Source organism: Bombina bombina, chromosome 3 (assembly GCF_027579735.1).
Source record: "Bombina bombina isolate aBomBom1 chromosome 3, aBomBom1.pri, whole genome shotgun sequence".
NCBI classification, from domain to species: Eukaryota; Metazoa; Chordata; class Amphibia; order Anura; family Bombinatoridae; genus Bombina; species Bombina bombina.
This window is the reverse complement of record NC_069501.1, coordinates 335,165,596-335,186,847: the sequence shown is the minus strand read 5'-3', so window position 1 is coordinate 335,186,847 and position 21,252 is coordinate 335,165,596.

The window sequence follows — 21,252 nt, the reverse complement described above, 5'->3', positions numbered from 1 at the left end:
CTATGATTCTCTGTAAGCCTGTGGCCTGATAATAGGTTTCTATCTTAGGCAGACCCAACCCTCCCTCTCTGGCTGACCTGTACATAGTTGCCTTCTTAACTCTGGGTTTTATGCTACCCCAAACGAAGGAATCTAAAACGTGTTGTATCTGAGTAAGGAGGCCATGTGGTAGGGTGATAGGGACAGCTTGAATCGCGTACAGCAATCTAGGGAGTACATTCATTTTCAAAATTTGGAGTCTACCCCACCATGAAAAGGGATGGTCCTTCCAAGTCTTTAAATCTGTCGATATAGTATTAAGTAGATTACTGAAGTTAAGCTCTAGGAGGGCTTTCGTGTTTGGAGCAAGATACATCCCCAAATATTTGATCGCTTGTGGTTGGTGTTTAAGAGTGCAGGACTGTAACAGGGTCTGAAATTCTTGAGGTGGGAGGGAGATATTTAAGATTTCTGACTTTTGTTCATTAATCCTGAAATTGGAAACGTCACCAAATTGTTTGAGAACTTTCAGGACCTCAGGGACAGATGTCTGGGGTGATGATAACGTGAACAGGACATCGTCTGCATATAGCGAGAGTTTACAATCTAAAGGGCCTTTAATGCCGGAAACCAGCAGATTATTTCTTATTTTCTGTGCTAAGACTTCCATGCTGATTATTAATAAGATAGGGGAAAGCGGACAACCCTGCCTTGTGCCATTGTGGATAAAGAAGGGATCGGAAATCATATTATTTACTCTAACCCTTGCTGATGGTGCATTATAAAGGCTCTGAATTCTACGAAGCATACCCTCCCCCAGACCCACCTCCCTAAGTGTAGCAAATAAAAAATCCCAGTTTAGGCGATCAAACGCTTTCTCAGCGCCTGTGGAAATAACCACCATATCCGTGTTTGTATGTTTAGCGTGATCTATTAATTGAAGTGATCTGATGGTGTTATCCCTGGCCTCTCAACCAGGCACAAAGCCAGCCTGATCAGAGTGTATAATCTGTGGGAGTATTCGGTTCAACCTATTAGCCAGTATTTTTGTAAAGATTTTTAAATCAGTGTTCAATAAAGAGATGGGCCTGTTATTACCGGGATGCGTGGGGGATTTACCTGGTTTGGGAATCACTGAAATCTGGACTTCTAAGTATTCCGGGGGGAGATGTCCTTCCTTATCTATATACCAATATAACTAATAGATGTGGCGCTAAGATATCCTTTTATGTTTTGTAATATTTGTTTGAAAACCCGTCTGGTCCAGGACTTATTTGATGGAAGGTCATTAATAACTTTCAGTATTTCATGTAGTTTGATCGGTTTGTCTAAGCTCTCTTTGTCCTCTCTTTGAATCTTACTCAAATCTGCACTTTGAATATAAGTGTCTAATAATTCTGCTTGCGTTACCCGTTCACTACAAGGGAGATTGTAAAGATTCCCATAGTAGGTCATGAATGATTTAGCTATCAGATTTGAGTCCAACGTTTCCGTGCCGTTGTCTGCTGTTATATTGAAAATGTAGTTGTGTAATGTTTTAAGCTTTAAGGCCCTAGCGAGCAGGGTACCAGATTTGTTACCTCCATGGAAGTATATCTTCCTAAGATATAGAGCCTTTACGCATGCCTCCTTATGTAAGTAGTTTTGTAGCTGGGATCGTGATGTGGCTAGCGCCTGCAAAAGATCCTGTCTCTGGGGATCACTTTTATGTGAATTTTCGTCGGTTTGTACTTTCTGTAGTAGTGTTTTGTATTGTGCTAGCGAAGAACGCTTTTTAATAGTTTTCTGTTTCAGCAACAACCCCCTGAGAACAGCCTTATGTGCAAACCAAGTCATTGGAGTGTACGTCGTGGAGTTGCAGTTTAGCTGAAAGTACTCTGTCAAAGCTTCATGGGATTGTTGTATGACTAGTGGGTCATGTAGCATAGCCTCATCCAGTCTCCAGTGAAACTGGTGTATTGGTACCGAGGGCCAGGTCAGAGTCAACGATATTGAGGAGTGGTCAGACCATGTTATTGGAGAAATATCAGCGTCTGTAACTAATGGCATATTACTATGGTTAATAAACCAATAGTCTATGCGTGAGTATGATTTGGCTGGATTAGAATAAAATGAATAGTTTGCGTGTGGTGGGTGTGAAGTGTGCGCCAGGTGTCCAAAAGGGTGAGGCCCCTTAATGTGTTAAGAATTAGATTTCTAGTTTTAGACGTAGTGATACTGCGGCCTTGTGAACAATCTAAAGTCGGGAACAATGCTACATTTAGATCTCCCCCTAACAGGAGTGTGCCTATTTGGATCTCTAGGAGTTTGTAACTGACTGTCTTTAAAAAGTGGGCTTGTCCTGTGTTGGGTGCGTATACGTTAGCCAGGGTAATTGGTCTATTAAACAGCTGGAAGTGTGTATTTTAATTGAATATTATTCCCACCCCATTCTTTTTCTCTGTGTTAGAGTGAAGGTACGAAGTGGGGAAGTCTCTAGATTTGAATGTAGGTTCTTTGTTGGTGACAAAATGGGTTTCTTGAACAAAAATAATGTTAGCTTTTTCTTTTCTCCCCCAATTAAGTGCTATGGATCTTTTAGCTGGGGAATTTAGGCCCTTACAGTCTTGAGAGATTAGTTTAATTTCCTTAATTTGTGTACCTGCGTCGGTGTTGTGGGATAAAGCTCATTACCTTACGTCGGAGGAGTTGCCCAGTCATGTAGCGTCTATACTCAGCCATCGCAGTGTCAAAGAAAACGGCACCATTGAAGTGTTGGTCCGGCCCACCCCTGCCTGTGGTTAGATAGTGGATGGGAGTAACTCTCTTATACGTGTATAAGAAAACATCTCTTAGTCCTGGATCAGAAGTAAGCAATACAAAGTATCATTATTTCGGCATAAACAACAAAACAATAAACAATACAACCAAACAATAAACCTGAAAACAAAAAACATTTCATAACAAAAATTCCCTGTAAAACCTTCTCAAGTAATATTGGGGTTCATAGGGGAATTAGTTCAACCTAACGAGGTTGAAAGGCACCTGTGAAGGAGAGAAACAGTGTTAAAGGGGAGAAAAGGGGAGAGAGAAGACCATAGCATAAACAATCTATCTCAGGAGCAAATGAAACATAGCACCAAAGTAAGACCATAACAATAATCATGCTTAAGGCTAATCTCAGGAATGTCTCAAGTATCTTTATCAGCTGGCCAGGCCTTCACTGCCAGAGGAACTGTATAGATAGTCTAAAGATCCCTCAACTCGGGTCTAGATCTGCTGGCCCTTTCCGGTGTTTTGATTAGTCATCTCTAGATCTTTTTTTGCCGATTTCGTCCATTGAGGACGTTGAGGTTTTGGCAGTGCTGAATTTCTTTGTGAGTCAGAGATATCTGAAGGTTCCAATGAAGGGAGGGTAGGTTTTGGTATGCCCAGTGTTTGGCAAAAGTGGTCCAGATCTTCTAGTGTCCTGTATGTTGCAAGTTTGTTGATTTTCAGTACTCTCAAACTGAAGGGGAATCCCCATTTGAAGGGTAGACCGTGATCTCTCAGATGAAGCATGAGGAATCTTATTTCTTTGCAGCTTTGTAAGGTGATAGGGCTGAGGTCTGCATAAAATTGAAGCGTGTCATCATTCAAAGTGAAGGATTGTTGTTTTCTTGTAGCATTTAACTTTGTATTTATTTTAACTAGGTACAATAGCTATTAAATAGTTAATAACTATTTAATAGCTACCTATTTAAAATAATTACAAAATTACCTGCAAAATAAATCCTAACCTAAGTTACAAATACACCTAACACTACACTATCAATAAATTAATTAAAAAAATTAACTACAATTATCTAAAATAAAATACAATTAAATAAACTAAACTATAGTAAAAAAAACAAAACAAAACACTAAATTACAAAAAATAAAAAACTATTACAAGAAGTTTAACTTATTACACCTAATCTAAGCCCCCTAATAAAATAAAAAAGCCCCCCAAAATAATAAAATTCCCTATCCTAAATTAATTACAAATAGCCCTTTAAAGGGCCTTTTGTGGGGCATTGCCCAAAGTAATCAGCTCTTTTACCTGTAAAAAAAAAGAACAACCCCCCCCAGCATTACAACCCACCATCTACACACCCCTACTCTAAAACCCAACCGATCCCCCCTTAAAAAAACTAACACTACCCCATTGAAGATCACCCTACCTTGAGCCGTTTTCACCCAGCCGGGCTGAAGTCTTCATCCGATGGGGCAGAAGAGGACATCCAGACCGGCTGATGTCTTCATCCAAGCAGCATCTTTTATCTTCATCCATCCGACGAGGAACGGCTCCATCTTGAAGACCTCTGGCGCGGAACATCCTTCTAGCCCGACGACTAACAACAAATGAATATTCCTTTAAATGACGTCATCCAAGATGGCGTCCCTCGAATTCTGATTGGCTGATAGAATCCTATCAGCCAATCAGAATTAAGGTAGGAAAAATCCGATTGGTTGATTTAATCAGCCAATCAGATTGAAGTTCAATCCGATTGGCTGATTGGATCAGCCAATAGAATGTGAGGTCAATTCTATTGGCTGATCCTATCAGCCAATCGGAATTCAAGGGACGCCATCTTGGATGACGTCATTTAAAGGAATATTCATTAGTCGTTAGTCGTCGGGCTAGAAGGATGTTCCGCGTCGGAGGTCTTCAAGATGGAGCCGTTCCTCATCGGATGGATGAAGATAGAAGATGCCACTTGGATGAAGACGTCTGCCGGTCCAGATGTCCTCTTCTGCCCAGATAGAATGAAGACTTCTGCCGGTCTGGATGTCCTCTTCTGCCCCATCGGATGAAGACTTTGGCCCAGCTGGGTGAAGACGGCTCAAGGGTAGGGTGATCTTCAATGGGGTAGTGTTAGTTTTTTTTAAGGGGGGATCAGGTGGGTTTTAGGAGTAGGGTGTGTGGGTGGTGGGTTGTAATGTTGGGGGGATTGTTCTTTTTTTTTTACAGGTAAAAGAGCTGATTACTTTGGGGGCAATGCCCTGCAAAAGGCCCTTTAAAGGGCTATTTGTAATTTAGTTTATGATAAGTAATTTTATTATTTTGGGGGGCTTTTTTTATTTTATTAGGGGGCTTAGATTAGGTGTAATTAGTTTAAACTTCTTGTAATATTTTTGTATTTTTTGTGTTAGTGTTTGTTTGTTTTTCTACTATAGTTTAGTTTATTTAATTGTATTTTATTTTAGATAATTGTAGTTAATTTATTTAATTAATTTATTGATAGTGTAGTGTTAGGTGCATTTGTAAATTAGGTTAGAATTTATTTTACAGGTAATTTTGTAATTATTTTAACTAGGTAGCTATTAAATAGTTATTAACTATTTAATAGCTATTGTACCTAGTTAAAATAAATACAAAGTTGCTGTAAAATAATATAAACCCTAAAATAGCTACAATGTAATTATTAGTTATATTGTAGCTATGTTAGGGTTTATTTTATAGGTAAGTATTTAGTTTTAAATAGGAATAATTAAGTTAATAATAGTAATATTATTTATATTTATTTAAATAATAATTAAGTTAGGGGGGGTGTTAGGGTTAGACTTAGGTTTAGGGGTTAATAAATTTAATGTAGGTGGCGGCAGTGTAGGGGGGTCAGATTAGTGGTTAATAAATGTAATGTAGGTGGTGGCGGTGTAGGGGGGTCAGATTAGGGGTTAACAAATTTAATGTAGGTGGCGGCGGTGTAGGGGGTCAGATTAGGGTTAATAAATTTAATGTAGGGTGGTGGCGGGGTCCGGGAGCGGCAGTTTAGGGGTTAAACGCTTTATTTAGTGCGGCGGGTCCAGGAGCAGCAGTTTAAGGGTTAATACATATAATGTAGGTGGCGGTGGGCTCCGGAAGCGGCGGTTTAGGGGTTATTACTAGGATAGGTTTATTGCGGTGTGGGCTATGGCAGTTTAGGGGTTAATAATTAGGCTTATTGCGTTGTGGGGGTTGTCGGTCTAGGGGTTAATACATTTATTATTAGGAGTGAGAGGGGGGATTGCGGATATAGGGGTATACGTGTCGGGCTTATTTTTGGGAGGCAGGTTAGACAGTTATGGGAGATTTAATATTTTAGTTACTTTTTTTATGCCCAGTCAGTTTCTAAAGTGCCGTAAGTCACTGGCGACTCCAGAAATTTGTAGTTAGGCTCATTTCTGGACATCGCTAGTTTATCCGACTTACGGCACTATGTAATATACCCCAATGTGCGAGGTGAAACTACGGGAGGCGCGGGTTCCCTCGCTTGCGTCGAAAACTACGCCGTATATTGGATCGCGCACCTGAAATAGTGCATTTAGCATTTTGAAAAACAGTCTCAATTCACAAAGAGATGAATTGCAGGTGAATTATAGGAGATTTTAAATCTTTAATTAACTATTCATTATGAAGGGCCAAGCCCAGTGAGTATCTTCTGCAAGAAGAACTGAGTTAGCTCTGTATAATGCATAGTTCATGCTGCATACAATTCACCTACAATTCTCCTATTTCAGGTGAATTGTATACAGCATTAGGTATGCAAACTGCATGGCTAACTGAGCTTTTCTTGCAGGAGATACTCACTGGATCTGGCCCTTCATAATGCATAGTTAATAAAAGGAAGTAAAATGGTTTAATTCACCTCTTATTCACCTCTTAATGAATAGACCCCTTAGTGTTACCCTTTACTGGCTATTGTGCATTTAAAAACATTGAAAATGTTTAGTAAAGAACGTGACCAAAAACTCCAAACATTTGCTTGCACTCCACCGGCTTTACGCTTGTGCATTATACAACATGAATATTAGTTAGGGTTCTCATATAAATCTATTATCTGAGGCAAATTGCACATCTGCACAACACGGGCATGAATAGGGTTGTCACCTTGGCCATGTTTTCCTGGACACATATGAGTTACGCATCCTGCAGAGTAAGCAGGGAGGAACATGTGTTTGTGCCGTTTAACAGCACTATTTATGTTATGTCCAGAGGCATAATACATGTTTTACCCTGCAGTATGCGTAACTCATAAGTGTCCAGTAAAACATGGCCAAGGTGACAACCCTATTAATATATAATATATACGTCTACTGACCCCACCATATATATGAACCATTGACTTGTAATATAAAAATGCATTGTTGCACCCCACTTGTAATATAGGCCATAATATAATAATCTATGCTTAAAGTATACATACGTTTTAGACATTAAAATGCTTATGCATTTATGTGTCATACCTACACCATTCCTCTCTTCCAGGTTCAGACATTGGTGCCACTGTGTGACTTTCTTTACTCTTTTTTTTTACAACTAGTATGATCCTTGTGTAGAGGTTTAGCTTTACTCATATTGTCACCTTAGTCTATCATTACTGACCTTTTTTTAAAGGGACATGATAATTAGATAGAGCATGCAATTTTAAAAGTTTCCAATTTACTTGTGTTATCAAATTTGCTTCGTTCTCTTGGTATCTTTTATTAAATATATACTGTATGTATATGAATATATACATATATATTTATGGTTGTTATATATCCCCCATAGACTGCAATGTAAGGAGCTTTTCAGTTTGTTTGTTTTTTTTTACACCCCACATCTGCATATTTTAAGCTAATAAAATTGATCTTGCAGTTATAATTTAAAAAAATAAAGTTGCTACTATTTTCTCTTTTAAACACGAGCAATACACTTTATTTTGGGGGCGATTGGAGGATATTTCTAAATCTAATCAGAGGTCTGACGTTTGGTTAATATTCAGAGTGCTAATTGCTACTGCGAGCTCCCGGTAGCATTTACCAGCCCGTAAACGTGTGATTTTATGGGTGCACGTTAAATTATCGCTGCACTTGTAATCTAACCCAATTTTGCAAAACACTGCTGCCATGGAGTACTAAATACAAGCACAGTTTATACTCTTCAATAAATTATACTAATAAAACAAAGCAAATTTGATAACAGAAATAAATTGGAAAGTTGATTAAAATCCCATGCTCCATCCGAATCATGAAAGTTTAATTTGACTTTACTGTGCCTTTAAGTAGCCAATCAGGATGCTAGCCCTTGGACTTGAAAGGGTGCATTCATCTGGCATGTGCAAGAACAGTCATGTTATTTTACTCCTCAGTTTAAGGAAGTTTATTATGAAATCTTACAAGATTTCAATGAAATCACATGAGATCACAGCAAGCAAAGCGTAACCTCAGCACTGATGAAACTGATTGGCTGTTTTCCTACATGTGGCTGCCAGAAGCTAATGATAGCTAGTCACAGAGTACTTATTACTGTGAGCTAAAGACATTTTGAGGTAAAATATCTTCCTTTTTTACCTAAAGGTGTTCAGGTGTCACACACTACTTCAAATCATGATTAACAGTGCTAAATCCCATATTCCAATACATTGTTCTTTGAAGAATATGTCAATTTGTGATGATATCTTTTGTTTTTAATGCCTGCTAATTGTCTGTAAAACTTATTTCAGTTGCTTTGAATAGCTTTTACAATAGTTCTCAATAGTGATGTCGCGAACCCAAAATTTTGCGTTCGCGAACGGCAAACGTGAACTTCCGCAAAAGTTCGCAAACCGGCGAACCGGGCGAGACCGCCATAGACTTCAATAGGCAGGCGAATTTTTAAAACCCACAGGGACTCTTTCTGGCCACAAAAGTGATGGAAAAGTTGTTTCAAGGGGACTAACACCTGGACTGTGGTATGCTGAGGGGGATCCATGGCAAACTTCGATGGAAAATACATAGTTGATGCACAGTCTGTTTTAATCCATAAAGGGCATAAATCACCTAACATTTGGAATAACGTGCTTTAAAACATCAGGTATTATATTGTATCGTTCAGGTAGTGTAAGTTTTTTTTTTTTAAATGTACACTACTGTTTTAGTAGATATGACTTGCACTGGTGTGACACTGTGCCCTGGCAGGACCTGGTGCGCACACGTGTGAGGGAAACTGACTGCTATTATTTCACAGTAAAAAAAGGTTTTTTTTTTTTTAATGTATGTACACTACTGTTTTAGTAGATATGACTTGCACTGGTGTGACACTGTGCCCTGGCAGGACCTGGTGCGCACACGTGTGAGGGAAAACTGACTGCTATTATTTCACAGTAAAAAAAGGTTTTTTTTTTTTTTAATGTATGTACACTACTGTTTTAGTAGATATGACTTGCACTGGTGTGACACTGTGCCCTGGCAGGACCTGGAGCGCACACGTGTGAGGGAAACTGACTGCTATTATTTCACATAAAAAAGTTTGTTTTTTTTTTTAAAATGTATGTACACTACTGTTTTAGCAGATATGACTTGCACTGGTGTGACACTGTGCCCTGGCAGGACCTGGAACGCACACGTTTGAGGGAAACTGACTGCTATTATTTCACAGTAAAAAAAGTGTTTTTGTTTTTTTTAAATGTACACTACTGTTTAAGCAGATATGACTTGCACTGGTGTGACACTGTGCCCTGGGCAGGACCTGGAGCGCACACGTGTGAGGGAAACTGACTGCTATTATTTCACAATAAAAAAGTTTTTTTTTTTTTTTAAATGTATGTACACTACTGTTTTAGCAGATATGACTTGCACTGGTGTGACACTGTGCCCTGGCAGGACCTGGAACGCACACGTTTGAGGGAAACTGACTGCTATTATTTCACAGTAAAAAAAGTTTTTTTTTTTTTTTTTTAAATGTACACTACTGTTTTAGCAGATATGACTTGCACTGGTGTGACACTGTGCCCTGGCAGGACCTGAAACGTACACGTCTGAAGGAAACTGACTGCTATTATTTCAAATTAAAAAAAGTTTTTATTTTTATTTTAAATGTACACTACTGCTTTAGTAGATATGACTTGCACTGGTGTGACACTGTGCCCTGGCAGGACCTGGAGCGCACACGTGTGAGGTAAACTGACTGCTATTATTTCACAATAAAAAAGTTTTTTTTTTTAAATGTATGTACACTACTGTTTTAGCAGATATGACTTGCACTGGTGTGACACTGTTCCCTGGCAGGACCCTGGAACGCACACGTGTGAGGAAACTAACTGCTATTATTTCACAGTAAAAAAAAATTTTTGTTTTTTTTTAAATGTACACTACTGTTTTAGCAGATATGACTTGCACTGGTGTCACACTGTGCCCTGGATTATGAGTGAAGAGCCTCTTCACCTTAGATATGAGAAATGTTTCTCTTATGCAGACTTTTGAAATCGGCTATGAGTCTATGACAGCGGTATGTGTACTTCAGCATGCGGAATGCGGCTATAGCTGAACTCGCTGCCCCCAGCTTTGGTTACTGCCTGTCCCAAACTCTCCTACTTTTTGGACTCAAGAGTAGTCAGTCCATAGTACAGACTTTTCATGCGCCAGGCTGAGATGCTGCTGCGGTTAGTTCCTGTGTTTGGCAGTTTCCAGGTCCTGCTCTGTCTTATATTCTTCTGCACTTTCTAGTTCTGTCCTCCTTTACTTGTCACCAGGCTCTTGTTGGGTGAATGGTCTGGTGTTTTTTTCCCCAGGGTCCTGTCACTTCCCTCAGGGTTCTTATACTTTATTCGGTACCAGGCATTGATGCTGTTCTCTTATACATTTCTCTGACACACTAATATTAGCTATATGTTGTGCAAGTTTATGCAGCTTTCTGTTCCCAGAATTTGTTGTCACCAAATTTGTGCAGGTCAGTGCTGTTGCTGCTAGTACCAGTCTCTGGTTGCTGGGGTAAGGTGGTACAGAGCCTGAAGGTCCTGCTGCTTTCACTGTCCCAACTATTTGCCAGTCTTCAGCTGTTAGCAGACGGATGGAGAGCAGCCAAGAGGACCTGTCCCCCAATCAACCTGACATGGCGTCCAGCCAATAAAATTAATTTGTAAAATGAGTCTGTCTATGATTGGCTAAGAATAGTTCATTGTCATCTTAACTGAGCTGTGGGTTTCCCATGTGTTCCAGGCTTGACTACTCCGCTAGCCCTAGACTCAAGCCGTCTTGATTGTGCGGTACACAGATAAGGTTGCTTGATAGTCCCGGCATGATATAGAAGAGAGAGCTCTCGCAGTAAATAAAGAGTGCAACTGTATTTATTATTAAACAGTGCAGCTGATTTTTAAAGCTGTATTTTTGGCAAAAATACAATTTTCAGCCAGTGACTGTTTTTTTTTTTTTTTTAATTAGGTGACCACGTCACTTTGAATAAAATTACAGTTAGCCCTTGCCTTACAAAAGTCTGCCCACCCCTGTCTTAGAGTATGACTAGTACTCTACATCCTTTACTTAAATCCCCAAAAACTGTATTGCAAAAAATATCAGGTATTATGTTGTATCGTTCAGGTAGTGTAAGGGTTTTGTTTTTTTTAAATGTACACTACTGTTTTAGGCAGATATGACTTGCACTGGTGTGACACTGTGGCCCTGGCAGGACCTGGAATGCACACTGTGTGAGGGAAACTGACTGCTATTTTTCACAGTAAAAAAAGGTTTTTGTTTTTTTTTAAATCTATGTACACTACTGTGTTTAGTAGATATGACCTTGCACTGCTATGACACTGTGCCCTGGCAGGACCTGGAGCGCACACATGTGAGGGAAACTGACTGCTATTACTTCACAATAAAAAAGGTCTTTTTTAAAATGTATGTACACTACTGTTTTAGCAGATATGACTTGCACTGGTGTGACACTGTGCCCTGGCAGGACCTGGAACGCACACATGTGAGGGAAACTGACTGCTATTATTTCACAGTAAAAAAAGGGTTTTGTTTTTTTTAAATGTATGTACACTACTGTTTTAGCAGATATAACTTGCACTGGTGTGACACTGTGCCCTGGCAGGACCTGTAATGCACACGTGTGAAGGAAACTGACTGCTATTATTTCACAGTAAAAAAAAGTTTTTTTGTTTTTTTTTTTAAAATGTACACTACTGTTTTAGCAGATATGACTTGCACTGGTGTCACACTGTGCCCTGGCAGGACCTGAAAATCACACGTGTGAAGGAAACTGACTGCTATTATTTCAAATTAAAAAAAGTTTTTTTGTTTTGTTTTTTTAAATGTACACTACTGTTACACCAGATATGAGTGGTGGCACTGGCCAAGTGGGCACAGTATAACGCTTTGAGCCTGAGCTGAAGGCAGGCTGCAATTAGATTACACAGGGGAAAAAAAAAAGCACACTGATGTTCTAGCCCTAAAAAGGGCTTTTTGGGGTGCTGTCCTTACAGCAGAGATCAGATGAGTCCTTCAGGACTGTAGTGGACACTGAATACACTAGCCTAGCTATCGATTTCCCTATTAAATCAGCCGCAGCTACACTGTCCCTCCTCTCACTAAGAATGCAGGCTCCGAATGAATCTAAATGGATGCTGTCCAGGAGGTGGGAGGGTCTGGGAGGGAGTGTCTGCTGCTGATTGGCTGGAATGTGTCTTGTGACTGTGAGCTACAGGGTCAAAGTTTACTCAATGATGACGAAAGGGGGCGGATCGAACATCGCATATGTTCGCCGTCCGCTAAGAACGCGAACATGCTATGTTCGCTGCGAACTATTCGCAGCAGAACTGTTCGCGACATCACTAGTTCTCAACAGTGACTACATTTGATATATGCTATTTCACGTTACTTAAAGGGACACTAAACCCAAACATTTTCTTTCATGATTCAAGTAGAAAATACAATTTTAAACAACATTCCAATTTACTTCTATTATCTAATTTGCTTCATTCTTTAGATATCCTTTGTTGGAGAAATAGCAATTTACAAGGGTTAGCCAATCACATGAGGCATCTATGTACATCAACCAATCAGCACTACTGAGCCTATCTAGATATGCTTTTCAGCAAAGTATATCAAGAGAATTAAGCAAATTAGATTAATAGAAGTAAATTAGAAAGTTGTTTAAAATTGCATGCTCTTTCTAAATCATGAAAAAAAAGTGGGTTTCATGCCCCTTTAATTATCAGAGGATGGAGAGTTTTTTGATGTATGTGAATTGTAATTTTTTGTCTTATTTTTTAATATATCACCAATTGAGAACAATTGTTATGTATTACCATACCTACTGCATTTGGATCAAACTCTGCTACCTGACCCCTTGACTGATCTTTCCTATCTACCTTACCTTTATGGTTGTCACATTATTGAACTGAATTACTATAAATGGCTATTGGTCTCCCTGACATCACTATTGATTTTCCTTCTAGTATGCTATATTATCATAACTCTTAGAGCAGGGGTGGGGTCTACCAGTGGACCACAAGTGAATTTTGAGGTGACCTCCTGGAAGATTTCAAAAGTCTGCATAATAAGAGAAAAATTTCTCACACATCTGGATTATGAGTGAAGAGCCTCGTCACCTAGATATGAAAATGTTTCTCTTATTCAGACTTTTGAAATCGGCTATGAGTCCTATGACAGCGGTATGTGTACTTCAGCATGCGAATGCGCTATAGCAGAACTCGCTGCCCCAGCTTTGGTTACTGCTTGTCCCAAACTCTCCTACTTTTGACTCAAGAGTAGTCAGTCCATAGTACAGACTCTTCATGCGCCAGGCTGAGATGCTGCTCGTTATTCCTGTGTTTGGCAGTTCCAGGTCCTGCTCTGTCTTATATCTTCTGCAACTTTCTAGTTCTGTCCTCCGTTACTTATCACCAGGCTCTGTTGGGTGAATGGTCTGGTGTTTTTTTCCCCAGGGTCTGTCACTTCCCCTTCAGGTTCTTATACTTATTCTGTACCAGGCGTTGATGCTGTTCTCTGATACATTCTCTGACACACTAATATTAGCTATATGTTGTGCAAGTTTCTGCAGCTTTCTGTCCCCAGAATTTGTTGTCACCAAATTGTGCAGGTCAGTGCTGTTGCTGCTATACCAGTCTCTGGTTGCTGTGTAAGGTGGTACAGAGCCTGCAGGTCCTGCTGCTCGTCACTGTCCAAACTATTTGCCAGTCTTCAGATGTTAGCAGACGGATGGAGAGCAGCCAAGAGGACCTGCCCCCCTAATCAACCTGACAATGGCGTCCAGCCAATAAAATTAATTTGTAAAATGAGTCTGTCTATGATTGGCTAAGAATAGTTCATTGTCATCTTAACTGAGCTGTGGGTTTCCCATGTGTTCCAGGCTTGACTACTCCACTAGCCCTAGACTCGAGCCGTCTTGATTGTGCAGTACACAGATAAGGTTGCTTGATAGTCCCGGCATGATATAGAAGAGAGAGCTCTCGCAGTAAATAAAGAGCGCAACTGTATTTATTATTAAAGAGTGCAGCTGATTTTTAAAGCTGTATTTTTGGCAAAAATACAATTTTCAGCCAGTGACTGTTTGACAGGGAGTGCAGAATTATTAGGCAAGTTGTATTTTTGAGGATTAATTTTATTATTGAACAACAACCATGTTCTCAATGAACCCAAAAAACTCATTAATATCAAAGCTGAATAGTTTTTGGAAGTAGTTTTTAGTTTGTTTTTAGTTATAGCTATTTTAGGGGGATATCTGTGTGTGCAGGTGACTATTACTGTGCATAATTATTAGGCAACTTAACAAAAAACAAATATATACCCATTTCAATTATTTATTTTTTACCAGTGAAACCAATATAACATCTCACATTCAAAAACAAAACAAAAACAAATCAGTGACCAATATAGCCACCTTTCTTTGCAAGGACACTCAAAAGCCTGCCATCCATGGATTCTGTCAGTGTTTTGATCTGTTCACCATCAACATTGCGTGCAGCAGCAACCACAGCCTCCCAGACACTGTTCAGAGAGGTGTACTGTTTTCCCTCCTTGTAAATCTCACATTTGATGATGGACCACAGGTTCTCAATGGGGTTCAGATCAGGTGAACAAGGAGGCCATGTCATTAGATTTTCTTCTTTTATAACCTTTCTTGCCAGCCACGCTGTGGAGTACTTGGACGCGTGTGATGGAGCATTGTCCTGCATGAAATTTATGTTTTTCTTGAAGGATGCAAACTTCTTCCTGTACCACTGCTTGAAGAAGGTGTCTTCCAGAAACTGGCAGTAGGACTGGGAGTTGAGCTTGACTCCATCCTCAACCCGAAAAGGCCCCACAAGCTCATCTTTGATGATACCAGCCCAAACCAGTACTCCACCTCCACCTTGCTGGCGTCTGAGTCGGACTGGAGCTCTCTGCCCTTTACAAATCCAGCCACGTGCCTCATCCATCTGGCCCATCAAGACTCACTCTCATTTCATCAGTCCATAAAACCTTAGAAAAATCAGTCTTGAGATATTTCTTGGCCCAGTCTTGACGTTTCAGCTTGTGTGTCTTGTTCAGTGGTGGTCGTCTTTCAGCCTTTCTTACCTTGGCCATGTCTCTGAGTATTGCACACCTTGTGCTTTTGGGCACTCCAGTGATGTTGCAGCTCTGAAATATGGCCAAACTGGTGGCAAGTGGCATCTTGGCAGCTGCACGCTTGACTTTTCTCAGTTCATGGGCAGTTATTTTGCGCCTTGGTTTTTCCACACGCTTCTTGCGACCCTGTTGACTATTTTGAATGAAACGCTTGATTGTTCGATGATCACGCTTCAGAAGCTTTGCAATTTTAAGAGTGCTGCATACCTCTGCAAGATATCTCACTATTTTTGACTATTCTGAGCCTGTCAAGTCCTTCTTTTGACCCATTTTGCCAAAGGAAAGGAAGTTGCCTAATAATTATGCACACCTGATATAGGGTGTTGATGTCATTAGACCACACCCCTTCTCATTACAGAGATGCACATCACCTAATATGCTTAATTGGTAGTAGGCTTTCGAGCCTATACAGCTTGGAGTAAGACAACATGCATAAAGAGGATGATGTGGTCAAAATACTCATTTGCCTAATAATTCTGCACTCCCTGTATTTTTTTTTAATTAGGTGACCACGTCACTTTGAATAAAATTACAGTTAGCCCTTGCCTTACAAAAGTCTGCCCACCCCTGTCTTAGAGTATGACTAGTACTCTACATCCTTTACTTAAATCACCAAAAACTGTATTGCAAAAAATATCAGATTTGTTCTAATGAAAGCCTTTTGTTAATGATCTCACCTTCTGTGATGAAGTAAATTAAAGACAGCTACATGCAAGTTACTACTTTGAGCAAGGTAAGTGTTCTGGATCCTGTGGGATGCAATCAAACTTCTCTAACTAGAATAAAAAAATAAATTATATATATATATATATATATATAATATATATATATATATATATATATATATATATATATATATATATATATATATTACAATAAAAGAAAAAAATGTATAATAAGAAATACAGGTATACATACATAATTAATGCACATTACATTTGTATTACTGTAGATAACACAATAAATTAAAAATGTATGCTACAATGGAAAGTTATTTTAAAAATACTAACAAAAAAAAAAAGCAATCAACAATGCCATAATCTACATTTTTAATGTGACATTTTCTTTCCGAAACACTTTTTTTACTTTTTCACATTCATAATTATTACAGTATAATTAACATTCTAATTTGGTAGTAACTACTGAATATTTTTTTCAAACAATACAGGACTCAGTAAGAATACCAGAACCCTTTAATTCTATGTCGATTAATATATTTTTCCTGATTTATTTCAAAATTTCAAATCAAATATAGTACATGGTAAATCACTTGAAGTGAACTTTGCTCATTGTGTGCTTTGCAGCTATTATTATTTTTTATTGGATGCCTAGCTCTTACTCTGTGGATTTTAAAAATAATACATTCTTTAATTGCTTGCAGTCTGACGCTTCAGGGATATTATTTTATGGTTTAAACATAGAGTTTTAAGAATGTGAATGACAATATTAGAAATGAAAAATGGGTTCAAGAAAACAGTCCCATCAACCAATTCAAATGAAAATAATCTTAACTTTCAAATGGGTTTGATCTTTTGTACATTTTCTCAGTCTTTCATTTCAGATGAGTCAGGTCTAATACTGACCAGAAACTTAGATGTAATTGTATTCCCTTATGTACCTTTAGTACAGTGCATCTAGCCGGACAGTTGCTACATGACTAACAAAAGGAAGAAAAAGTTACAAAGGGAATATATTTTTACTTATATCTTCTAAAAGGTTGTAAATTGTAAAGAAAAAACAAATGTTCCTACCTAATTAAAATGAAATAAACTGGAAACTTAACAAAAGCAAAAAAAAGTCAAAAATGTTATTAGTAGATTAAGAGGTTAAATGCATCATATAAATTAAGTAAAACAGAAAATATGACCTTAATAGAAAATGATAAAGCAGTAAAATGTTATGGTCTAGATGTCAGTAATGTTGCAACCCTTTACATCATGCCTGGTATTAATACAATTAATGGCAACTGCATATGGCCCTTATATGAAAAGGACTGTCAGACCCACAATAAATATCTGTTTTTGTCATGCCAGTCTTCCAATACATGCAGCAGGCAATATTTTATTAAAAAAAAGTGATGTGCCTTCCATTGAAAACAATAGGTATTGTTGCCTGTTCAACAGGTATGGCATCTGTCATTATACACTTCAGGACATGTGCTGTACTCTATACAGGGGCTCTGTCCTGGGCTTTTAAAGAGGGGATCTTGCCGACAGTGTATATATATATATATATATATATATATATATATATATATATATATATATATATATATATATATATATATATATATTATTATTATTTATTATTTAATACATTTTATTTCAGTTTATTTTTTTTTAGTATTACTAAATTTTATTTTCTGCCCTTTCTCAAACAGGAAGACCTCATTCATAATCTGTGATTTATTCCTGAAAATATTTTTGATTGGCGACCAAAATATAGATTACAAGTTAAGCACTATTTATTGCTCCAGCTCGTGCATTAACTGGACTTGACTTTGGCTATTTGCATGTGTCGGGTACCGCGCGTAATATCAGTTGAAAATAAAAGGGTTTTGCTTGCACACTAAATGACGTGCGCCAAAGGTAGAATACGCAACTGTATTTTCCCATAGACTTCAATGGAATGTGAAAGGTGGAAAAAAAACTAACACCCATATTCACTCGCTAACCCGTATTGCAATATGCACCCTACTCTATTAACCCCTAGACCGCCACATAGCCAACTGCAATTTACCCCACTACACTATAAACCCCTACATCGCCACATCCCCACATCGCAAACTGCCCTGCTACACTATTAACCCCTAAACTGCCACACCTCCACATAACAATCTGCCCCGCTACACTATTAAATTCTAAACCAGCACACACCTACATCACAAACCTCCCCATTACATTTTTTACCCCTAAATTGCCACACCCGCATCGCTAACTACTGTGCTACACTATTAATCCCTAAATTGTTTACTTAGGTATGTGTACCGAGCGCTAAAGTTTATAAAAAGGCCTTAAGCTTACTAACAGATTAGCCTCCTAAAAGGCTAAATAGTAGGTAACAGAATAGGGGGCGATAGTAAGCGCTGAATAGCTTAAAAGGCTGGAAACTAAATTCTGGCGAATAATTTATTCCATATACATTCAAATTAAAATCACAGATAAAATGTTAAAACACAATGTTCATATATAAATACAGTAAAATTCTGTTCATGGATCCATGAAATATTCCAGGAGTTTTGTACCTGGCTACTTTAGTTATACAAAACCTTGAATGTAGCTATCTTCAAAGTTCTTATGTGTGTTTAGGATAGATTAATAAGTCGGTTACCTGACATTGGCGTTCTAGATATGGTTCTATTGTCAGTGGATGAAAAAAATGTGTGGACTGTGGTTCAGATCAGACCAATGTGATGTGTAACAATAAACAATAAACAATATATCAACTTTCAAATAAACATTAAAATCTCAGCACATGATGGTGTAAAAACATTCGTTCAAACTTCAATATAAAATTAAAAAAATAATGCAATAATCAAAGGCGTGTGAGATCCGTTACCGGACCAAATGGAAGAGGGGCTGTGAAAGAATGTGACGTTGATGCAAAAAGTAGGTGTTTAACCCCAGAGAAATGTGAATCCACACTAGCGCTAGTGAAAAAAAAAAAAAAAAGAAAAAAATATATAAAAAATATATATAAAAATAAAGAAATATAGAAAAATATATATATAGTTCAATGTAGATCAATCTTGAACAGATGAAAAAATGTGAGACAGATGAAAATAATGTGAATCTTCAAAAATAAATGAATAATCCCCTTGAAAAATAAAACAAAACTATCGGCAATCCAAAAGTGTAAAATTACGTAAAACAAATATAAATTTTGATGGGCAAAAGTCTAAATTGGCAGAGATTCTATATAGGTGCTCCTAAACACAGAGCCGCTTCAGCACCCTAGGTGCCAGATCCGGAGGTCGTAGTTACCAACTGGTAAGTGATATTGTTAGTGTCTATGATGGAAGTCCATATAGTATATATAGAAATGTTGTTCATAAAGTCAATATCACAAAAATGTAAAAATATAAAATGATGAAAAGCCTGAAAGAGAAAAAAAGAAACAATAGTGCAAGACTGTATATAAGGGACAATAGTGGTATAAGAATCAAGCTCACCAGTATGTCTGTCAACGCGTTTCGGCCACGATTTGGCCTTTCTCAAGACTATCTAGTCTTGAGAAAGGCCAAATCGTGGCTGAAACGCGTATAATGAAAGCTTTTTCTATTGGCTAATTTGAATTTTAAAATCAGCCAATAAATATAAGATAAGAGGGAACCTTGATTTTAAATTTCAGTGTGCAGCAGGTGACTGCATGAAGAGGACGTCAGCGACAGAAGATCTGATGAGAAGAAAAGAAAATAAGAAGACGCATCAGGTGTAAGATTGATGAAGACTTCCCCAATGGCACAACGGCAGAATATAGATGAAGATGAACCACCGCCACCTGAATGAAGAAAGAAGAGGGCTGCCACCTCCATGAAGATAGGCAGCCGCAACCTCCATGCAGATAGGCCCCCAATTGTTAGGAGGTAGATGGGCCCTGCCATGAAGAGAAGCACTGCAGATGATGATTACGTAAGAGCTGGAATCAAGTTAACTGAGTATCATCTATGCGGTTTATTTTTTGGGGGTGGGTTTTTTAGTTTTCTTTAAGAAAAAGAGCTATGATCTTTTTTTTTAGGATAGAGTTTTTTTTTAGATTAGTTTTTTTTTTTTTTTTTAGATAAGGCTTTTTTTATTGGGCAGCAAAAGAGCTATGTTCAATTTAGGACACTGTACTTCCAAATGTCCTACTGTATATAGGCAAGCAGCTCTCATCCTATTGGCTGAAAAATTAAAAACAGCCAATAGGACAGTGGGCGGCGGACAATCGCATGAAGAGGACCTGCACCTCTGACAACTGCTCCAGCTCCGCGCCTCCGAGGACTGCTCCGGCTCCACGCCTCCTCCGATGACCGCTCCTGCTCCACGCTTCCGCCAAAGAAGATAGAAGATGGAGCCATGCCACAAAGAAGATGGATCACCAGAATTAATCAATGGTGAGTACCTATTTTGGGTTTAGTGTTAGGTTTTTTGTTTTGTTTTTTTTAAGATTAGGGTTTTTGTTTTATAGGCTGCAAAAGAGCTGATTGCACCTTTAAGGGCAATGGCTATACAAATGCCCTTTTAGGGCAATGGGTAGATTAGGGTTTTTTGTTAGTTTTTTTTTCTATTTTGTGGAGTTGGGGGTGGGGGGGTTCTAATTTTAGGGGGTATTTGGTTTATTTTCTGGGGAAAAGAACTGTTAACTTTAGGGCAGTGCCCTACAAAGGGCCCTTTTATGGGCTATTGGTAGTTTATTTTAAGATTTTTCTTTTTTTTTTTCATTTTGGGGTGGCTTTTTTTAACGGGGGTTTTAGAATAGAAATAACTTTTTATTTTGGATAATTTAGTTTGTTATTTTCTTTAATGTAAGGTTTTTTATTTTTTTATTTTCTTTATTTTTTGTAAGGGTAGGTTTTTTATTTTGTGTAAGGGTAGGTTTTTTATTTTGTGTAAGGATAGGTTTTTTATTTTGTGTAAGGGTGGGTTTTTTATTTTGTGTAAGGGTAGGTTTTTTATTTTGAGTAATGTTAGTTTGTTTTTTTAAGTAATTTAGTTTTTTTTATTTTTGTAATTATTTATTAGTTTTTAATGTACTTAGTGCCTTTTTTATTTAATGTAAGTGTATTTTAATTGGGGTTAAGTTAGGGGGTGTTAGGTTAGGGGCTTAGATTTTAGTTGAATACTGCATTGTTAGGGTTGGTGGTTTAGGGGTTAATAGTTTTATTAGGTAGTTTGCATTGCGGGGGGATGGCGGTTTAGGTGATAATAGATTAAG